Source organism: Tiliqua scincoides, chromosome 2 (assembly GCF_035046505.1).
Source record: "Tiliqua scincoides isolate rTilSci1 chromosome 2, rTilSci1.hap2, whole genome shotgun sequence".
NCBI classification, from domain to species: domain Eukaryota; kingdom Metazoa; phylum Chordata; class Lepidosauria; order Squamata; family Scincidae; genus Tiliqua; species Tiliqua scincoides.
This window is the reverse complement of record NC_089822.1, coordinates 90,285,646-90,295,039: the sequence shown is the minus strand read 5'-3', so window position 1 is coordinate 90,295,039 and position 9,394 is coordinate 90,285,646. Positions and strand designations below refer to the sequence as shown.

Sequence of the window (9,394 nt, the reverse complement as noted above, 5' to 3'; positions counted from 1 at the left end):
TTAAGCTGATTTTTACATCCCCCTTAAGACTTCTATAATGTCTCAGCATGCAAAAAGTGATTGAGATATCTGCCTGATGTAGCCTTGTCCTTCTGGAATTCACCACCATTATAGAAGGGCCACATGGCATTCCACGTAAGTGCTATGTGGATTCTCCATCTTCATGTTGGGAGTTTCTCTGAGATAAAACATGTTAGTGTTAGTTCTCCTACTTTGGGCTTTTACTCACAACTGGACAACCAAGCTGAAGTTGGGTAGAGGTGGGATGGGTTGTAGTGGGGTGAACCTCTGGTCCCTGTCATCCAGTCAGACTGCATGACATAAGCAAATATGTTGCTTTTATGTCCATACTCAGAGATGTTCTGATTGATGCCTCTAGTTAATCACCTGATGCACTGACAGTGCAATCCTTTCCTTCCCTGCCTCCACTGGTGCAGCTGTGCCAAAAATGGGCACGCTGTATCCAGTGGGGGGGGGAATTGGGGGGTTTCAGCAGGATTTAAATCCCCTTACACCTCCATAAGCCTCCTGCTTCTCAATGTGTCTCCTTGGACCTGCACGAGCAATTTTGCTGGCCCAAGTCTGAGGAGCAAAAGGGGCAGGGAGGCTGTTGTTGGGATAGGATGGCGTGTGCCATCACTGCCAGATCCATCCCCTCCCACAGCCTCTCCACCCTTGTTCTGCCCCCACCCAGTTTTACCCACTCCCCACCCCCGTTCTGCCCTCCCCCACAAGTCCCTTCTCCCCCATTGTCTTACCTGCTCTGATGGGTGGCCACTATCCGGTGATGTGTGCAGGAAGGGTCTGACCTTGCCACACTACTTGCCACACTGTTGGAAGTGTTTTTTATGACTGCCATTAAGGCAGTCAGCACTGGCCGAATGCCAGTTTTAACAATAGTTAAAATGTTAACGTTAGTTCTGTCAGTACTAATAGCCCATAGGATTGCACTTACGTATTAGTGGAAAAACTCACTCGTCCCACCTAGGGCCAACTTTAACACAAGCCTATCCCCAGGTGCCTGCGCAACTTTTCCCCACCCATGTTAGGTTGTGAAACTTGTGTAACCACGTTTAAAAAAAAACCAAGTTAGGTTTCCCTGCAATCTTTCCTTTTGCTGCTTCCCCTCCTCCAATTAGCCACCCAGCCCCTGCCGCTTCTTCCAGTGGCTCCTGCGCACCAGGGAGCACAAAGCTGAAAGCAGAGCAGCCTCCAGCCAATGGGGAGGAAGTGGGATAGCCAGAATGCACCCAAAGGAGTGCTGCTGGAGAGAGACACTGCGCCATGCTGTAAAATGTAGGAATTTTTAAAAAAATATTTTCAATCCACGGTGGATCAAATCCATGGTTGAAAAGACCGTGGATGTGAAGGGTCCACTGCCTTGTAATCTATTTTATGTACTCTTTAGTTCCTTTGGATCTTCATTGGAAGTGTTTGCTTAGCCCTTTTTTGGTTTCTTTTGCTTCTAACTACATGAAAAGCAAAACTGCCTCTTGAACAATGATGCCTAAACGTTATCGCATCGGGACCCACTTTTTAAAGCAACACTCTCTCAGGACCCACCTAGGTTTACCAGACTTTTCAAAAAAGGAGATGTAGAAAGAAATAATATTTGATTTTACTTATTTTTTAAGTAATAATAACCAGAAAAAAAAGACCCTCAAACATATGTCTGCCTATATTCACGCATGCTTGCCAACTGTAGGAGCAGAGCTCCTTGCAGGTAATTAGCAGTCACAGTATCTGATTTTTGAATAGCCTCAGGGCTTTAGCCAATGAGCTATCTGATCTTTACATCATCCTTTGGAGACCCACCAAAAATCAGGTCAAACCCAGCCATGGGTCCCGACCCACAGTTTGGGAACCCCTGCTCTAGAAAGTGCAGTCGCAAAGCTGTGAATGACTATTTTAAATATCCCCACAGCCACTGATTCAGTAGATGGCCTTCAGCAAACCACAGTTCTCTCAACTGACACATCTGTCACATGGGAATAATTTCACTGGCCTACACGACAGGGTTGTAGAGAGGAGTTCGGAGAAAATAAACACCCTTAATTATTATTATAAATGATATAATATGAACACGAAGCATTTGCAAACACAATAGAAATACTACTGATGGTGAGATGACTAAAAAGTACACAATACATAAAATATGTGAACACTTTGAACGCTTAGTATTACACAGATACAAAATACTCTTAGGAGACCTAGAATGGGAATCACATATTTGATGGGGCAAACTTCTGTGACAAAAACCTTTCTAAATCTCGATGAACAGTCTCCCTTGCCATAGATCTCCTTTCAAGCAGCAAGCAAACAAATAGGCTATAGCCAAGGTACAGCTGTGTAAAAATAGCACAGTCACTTGTGTATTCAGGACACTGAGGCAACATCTCGGTCCAAGTCAGATTTATGATGGTTCTCGTCTGAGAAATACCTTTCTAACTGCTGGCGTGCAGCACGAGATCGTCATTAATTGTGTCCAGGATGTGACTGCATTAAAATTCATGGATACATATAAAATAATACAGTTTTGCTTGATATGCTTGAGATGTGTTAAAAAATGTTTCAGTTTATTGGTTTCGATACCATTCCCCAAGAGGAATGAGCCCCATCCTGATCTTATGTAGAAGCACCACTATGTGGAAGTCTGCATAGCATTGTATCCAGTGGGATCGCTATGGAGGTGCGGGGTGTGCGGGCCGCACTGGGTGACGTGCCAGGGGTGACACGCACTGGGGGGATGATGCGCTAAAATTGCAGCATTAGGAGCTACCATGTCATGCCATGCACCGTTGGATGTGGAATGTGCAGTGGAATGTAATGAAAAAAAACCAGAGCGAAATCACTTGTTTCCTTCAAAAGTTATGGCCAAAAAACCAGAAAGAAAAAATGCACGGAGCCCTATGGAAAGTGAAAGTGAGCCGTATCGCACGTTTACTCGTGAACAGGCATACTTGCCATAGTCCGTCAGAAAAGGCAGGCAGAGAGGAATCCAATGGTCCCAATCCAATGAATGCAGCCCCCCAAAACACCCGAGAAGGTCCTTCCCTCTCAGCTGTGAGTCTATTGAGCCCAAAATGAAGCCACGTGGCCAAGTTTACTTGTGAGTAGGCAAACTTGCCTTCGTCCATCAGAAAGGGCAGGCTGAGAGGACTCCAAGGACATCAGAATGGTCCTGATCCAATGAATTCAGCCCCCAAAAACACCCAAGAAGGAGGTTCCCCCCCAGCTGCAAGTCTATTGAGCCCTATGGAAAGCAAAGCAGCCTCATGGTCGCATTTACTCGCAAGTAGGCAGACATGCCTTGGCTGGTGGTCAGGCCAGGCAAAGGGGAATGTGAGGACACCAGAATTATCCCGATCCGATGGAAGTGGAGCTCAACAAGTGCTCCAGAAGGCAGCCTCTCCCCCCAAAAGGACAAAAAAAAGAGGCTTCAACTGGTAAGGGGTGTGTTTTCTATTTTACACTTGCAAAGCCAGGTGGGTCTTTATTCTGATATGCTTGAAGTAGAAGAACTTTAAACTGGGCACTTGGGAGGGCTGGAAATCTCACTGATTCTTTTTGGGGGGTTGTTATTGCAGGTAGACTATAGAGTAAGCTCCATTGACCACTATGGGACTTACTTCAGAGTAGACATGCATAGGCTTGAGCTCATAGGCTACAATCCTAACCACACTTTCCTGAGAGTAAGCCCCATTGACCACAATAGAATTTACTTCAGAGTAGATTCACTTGGTGGAACAGGACTGGCCCCCCCCCTTATTTAATTATTTCTTTTATTTTAATTTAATTATTTATAATTATTTATTTTAATTTGCTTGATGATGTCAATTCTGGCCATGGCATCACTTCCAATGGGTCCTGACAGATTGTCATTCTAAAAAAGGGGTCCCAGTGCTAAAAGTTTGAGAACTGCTGCAATAAGGTGTTAGTAAGTTGACATGGGTGTGTGTGCGTGCGTGTATGTGACTCTACAAGTTTTCAAAATCACTAAAATCAGAATTTGTAGGAGTAAGACCATCATGTTATATATCAATCAATGTGTAATTTCATGCAGAATGCAATGAAACAAACCACATTGAAATATCTGTGTTCTAACAAAAGGTGCAGCCAAAAAACCAGTGAGGGCGGGGCGTAAGTACATCACCATGCCCACCACCTGGGGTGTTGCCCCGCCCACTGCATGGGGTGACGCGCAGGCCTCCCGCACCAGATGACGCGAATTCTAGTGATGCCACTGATTGTATCTGCCGACTCCTCTAGTGGTCATCAGGAACTTTGGCTATAGCGGTGAGAGGTAGAGGGGCATAGAATAAGGGTTGATTTATACGTGTGTATAAAAAGCATGAACTTTGTCTATCTACACACACACACACATACAGAGCCCCAAAAGAATTTTAACTTATCCTATAGAAATGCATTTGTCTTCCCTTTCTCTGATTCCAGTGCAATAAAGGTGAAATGCCAAGCCTGTCCTGGCAAGCAATGCTAGTGCAGCCCTTTCCAGTACCAGTATCTATGGAAATACCGACTCAGTCTGTTGTCCACAGAGCAGCATCCTGATGGCAGCACATCATCCATGTAGCATAAGTGCACAATTCTAACTGCACCCTGTGCCCTGGGCCAGCACAAGTTGCAAACATGCTGTAAAGCACCTCCATTCGAGTTGAGGAGGCCAACACAAGGACATGTGCATGTCCCAAGATGGGTCAGTTTGCACTGGGCTTTCCAGGCCGACACAGGACCCAGGACAGATGGGTTTGCGCTGGCCTTTCCAGGTTTGTGCTGGCCTTTCCAGCCATCTGGGAAGGCGTGGGGAGGGCAGACAGAAGCCATTTCGGGGCTGGAGGAAGCTGTGCAGTGGACAGGCCCGTGGTTGGACAGGCAGGGTTCAGGAGGCGGGGCCAGGATCCAGCACTTATGCCAGATCCTAGCCCTGTTCCCGAGCAGCTGGGGTCAGCCCTGAGCTGCTTGGATTTGCGCCACCGATTTAGATGGCACTGATCTAAGTAGCCCTATTGGGGCTGCAGTGATATTAACCGGGGTAAGGGGAATTTTTTCCTCTTGCCCTGAGCTGGCCTGTAGTCAGCCCCAAACTTGGGCTGGATACAACACAGCACTGTTCCACATTAGGATTGCACTGTAAGTGTGTCATCACCGTAAAGTAATCTATGTGTCATTGGTGTCCAGGGAACCAATCATGGCATTCAATCAGCTCCACAACTGGTAGCTAGAGAAACTCTGCCAGAATGAACTGAGTAGGGGTCAGGGGCAAGTGCATGTGGCAGAGGATGCCTACTACAGCAGCCTGCCCAGCCACATCCACTTAGACCCTTTGCTGCATCTCTGGCACCTGCCAGCATGGCTGTGGGTACGCTGCCCCCTGGCAACTTGGTACTTCCTAATATACACCATGGCAGCAAAGAACAGAGGGCTCATGATCACTGAGGTGGAGTCATGGAGTGACGATGCAGCAGACCTTGAGAACACACAGGTCCCTCCCCCTGCAGAGACCCACCTTGAGGCCATCTGAGTTAAGAAACTAGAATAGAAATAAGGAATTTCTATCTGCTAACAAAGAGACAACAATGGTCATCTAGCCAAAGGTTTTATTGAACTGTATCAACAACAGAGCAGCATCTGAGCGAGAAACAAACAGGTGGGTTTGCCAACCATTCCCTCCCAGCAGGGCTATTATGCCACTACAAGTTATCCAACAGATAGCCAAGTAACAGGTTCCTGTGAAGTCTGGCTGTACCGGTTCACTGCCTGTTATGGAGTTTGCAAAGCCACAGGGGCCTGACTGGCAGGCTGCAAGCTTCTCTTGGGATCTGCACAGTGTCTTCACCTGTGGGACAGCTGCCTATGGGAATGAAGGCGAAACACAAAGAGAGTAGCAAATACTGGACAACAGCATCAGTCACACCTGTTCTCTGGCTTGAGATGCATACTGAGTATGTGTGAGAAAGAGTGGTGCTGCTTGAGTGTACATGCAGGAGTGAGAGCATAGTGGCATGGAACATGACATTTCCCTCTCTTGGAGGGGGGCTGAAGTGTTTGCCCCCCCCCCCCGTGGCAATGGTGCAGTTCTGAAAACTAAAACGGATCTCAGACAGGAGACCATTCCGCTTGCAAGTTTGTAGCAAAGGTAAATGTTCAAGAATTAAACTGGGTGTTGCAACCTAATTGGAAATTTGCCTGCAGGAAATCTAAAAGTGCATAAGTAGAAACTGACATTATTAAAAATGTGTGCAGCTTCCTAAAAAGGTGGATGTGAATGGAGAAGAGGGCGGCAGAGAAAAGTACATCCCTGTCAGCATATCCTGTTTGTTCTGCGTTTTAATCCGTTCTTATCCTGGCTCTCGGTCTTTTTACACGAGTTGAACATGAAGTTCTGCCAATTAGATCTTCAGAATGTTTCTTTGCCCTGGAATTACTGGCATAATGACCAAGAGCCCAGACGGAGGAGATCTCTTATCCCAAACGTTAATTGATGTGTGTGCTCACTATGTGTCCTGACAGTGGCATCGCTAGGGAGGTGCAGAGGGGTGCAGGCCGCAACGGGTGACATGCATGGGGGGAGTGTGTGTGACACCACTACTGGCCAAAAAATTTTAAATCTTGGTATATTTGAATAATGCCAACATGCTATATAACATTCAATGCAGAATTTCATGCAGAATGCAATGAAACAAACCACGTTGGAATATCTCGATTCTATCAAACGTTATGGCCAAAAAATCAGTGGGGCCAATGGCGCATCGCTCAGGGCATTGCACCGCCCACTGCATGGGAGGAGGTCCATTATGGGGGAGACGCGTTGGCCTTCCTGCACCGGGTGACTGTATCCTGGCCTCTCCCTTTCCTTCCACCACGTTCCCATTTCCCTTATTCCTTCTTGCTTCTTATTGTAGGGAGCAGGGGTGGTTTGAACAAATGATGCCTTTACATATGCCACTAAAACCATTTCTGAAGTTGTGCCTGAGTTCTAGGGAAATTTTTTCCTGATCATCCAGACACTATCAGGTATTTTGCAAGGCTGGCTCAAGACCAGCTGGAAAGGTCCAGGAAGCTACACACATTTACCTCCATTTTGAAAAATGGTGCATCTTGAGCCTCAAGATTACAGAGCCGTGATGTAGTAACCCAAGAAAGGCAAAATTAAGAGACCTGGAAAGGTCAGATGGGGATGACTTTAAGCATAACCATTCAACAAGGAAAATGACTGTAGCTCTGAGAACAAGACTATCCCTTAGAAAAATGAATCTAACACCATGCATATTTTTTCTAAGTTGAGTATGTCCCTAGAAACGTATCTTCAATAATTAAATATAATATGGCTGACAATGTATTGTTTTAGGAGGCAATAGCCCAGTTACCAAATGGATAAGCTCAAAAGTTGGAGGCTTTGACCCAATGGGGAAAGAACACAGGATCATCTGGATTTATTTTTTTGTTTTAAAAAATACAGCTGATTCAGAGCCCAATCCTGTACTCAGTGCCATCAAGAACTGTCGCAAACATGCCGTAAGGCATGTTCGTGAGGCTCACCGCTGGGCTCCCACCCATGCTAGCTCAGCGCCAGCAGGCGTTGGGCTAGCACGGGGCTGTCGCCCAGCTTCTGTAGCTCGGCGGTCTCCCGGACCACCGAGCTGTAGCACGGTAAGCAGAGGCGGGGGCGAGGAGGAGGCCTGCAGGGGAGGGGGGAGGCCTGCAGGGGCGGAGAGAGGGCAGGGGGAGGTGTGCCGGGGAGTGGGCTGGATGCGTGCCTGCTCTGCATCCTACACGAGTGCCTTTACTTTACCATCAACCTTTTGGTCAGCGGTAAAGTGAGTAGCCCCATTGCGGCACTGCTTACCTTACTTGGGGGAACAGGACGAAAGTCCCCTTCTCCCAAGGCGCCTCCCATGGTAGCCTGGGAGGTGTAGGATCTGGTGGCAGCCCTTCACGGTGCCGCTGAGCCTGGGCGCCACAGGCAGATCAGGATTGGGCTACCTGTTGGACTTTATGTCACCCGCTCATTGTGATCACAATCTTCCTCGGTTTTGCTTTTCCTTGCAATAGTCTTGTAGGTACCCTTCCAATTGTTTTTAGCATCTCCAGTGGTGTAGTGTTAAATTTTCTTATGACCCCCCTATAGTCAAGCCCCATGTTAATGATAACAAAACAAAAACATCAATCTTCTTCATTAAAATCTTTTTTTCCTCTTACCACTTAAGTTGATGTATCTCATTTCTTCCCAAATTTTTAAAGTGAGTTGTAATCGCTTTCCTAAAAGTAAATTAGCATCCAGATACTATGGGAAGGCTCCCTACTCAGAAGTACAGAATGCCTCCATTGATACCAGTTAAGATATACTTTTTGAAAGTTACTCCTCCCTGGGAGTAAGTCCCATGGAATATAATGGGACTTAATTCTGAGTGCACATGCGTAGAATTGGATTGAGAAACTGCCAGCACCCACAGCAGAATCCTCTCTCTTTCTTTCTTGCGTCTCTACTTTTGAACACGGTACCTGCTTGTAAGTAGTGGAATTATGAACACCTGCCATCGACAGCCACCCAAGCAGGTTGTCACTTTGACTTTGCTCCCTGGTTGGTTGGCAACCTTCAGTCCCGAAAGACTATGGTATAAGCCTACAGCACCCAGTATTCCCAGGAGGTCTCCCATCCAAGTACTAACCAGGCCTGACCCTGCTTAGCTTCCAAGATCAGACGAGATTGGGCATGTGCAGGGTAACAGTTGAAGTGAATCCTACACAAAGGATGAACACATTGTTCTGCCACAACATTATTCCCAGTAAGCATTGCCTGTTCTTCATTACATATGGCCTCTTAGCCTCCCTGGCGGGTGCAAAATATTGACATTTTTCATTCACACTCAGGGACAGAGCAGCATACATTTTAAGAATCAAATCAACCAGAAGCCGAAAGAAGAAATACCAGTTTCAGGCATTTGATTCACGGCCTCTAGTAAAGGAATAATATCTTTTTTTTTTTTTTTACACCTCAGAGACAGTTATGGGAAGTAATGTGGAGCAGAAAGCAAGCAAATATTTAGAGCAAAATTCCTGTATATCCAGAAAGTGCAAATAATTGTCATGGTTGAAGCCTATAGATGATCCCAAACTGGCAGCCTGAGTATGGCTGGACTGAGGCAGCACACGGCTTCCATCCTCCCTCCCTGAGAAAGGAAGGACCAGAAGAGGAAGTAGCATGGGGAGGAGAAGAATGGTTGTGACCTACAGCATCTTCCTCCTCCACACACAACTACTTCTACTCCTCTCTGCTTTTTCGAAGGGCAGGAGAAGAAGCAAGAGGAGGCAGGTGACACTTCACTGGGGACAAAGAGGGGGCGAGGCATCCACATTGTCTATTTCAGTTGTCCAG

The 9,394-nt window shown here is 46.6% G+C and overlaps 1 pseudogene; it reads right to left on the bottom strand.

Annotated features, from left to right (window-relative positions):
• Positions 1–8,638: 8,638 nt before the first annotated feature.
• LOC136642376 (5S ribosomal RNA) lies at positions 8,639–8,755 on the bottom strand (annotated as a pseudogene).
• Between the last annotated feature and the right edge of the window lie 639 nt (positions 8,756–9,394).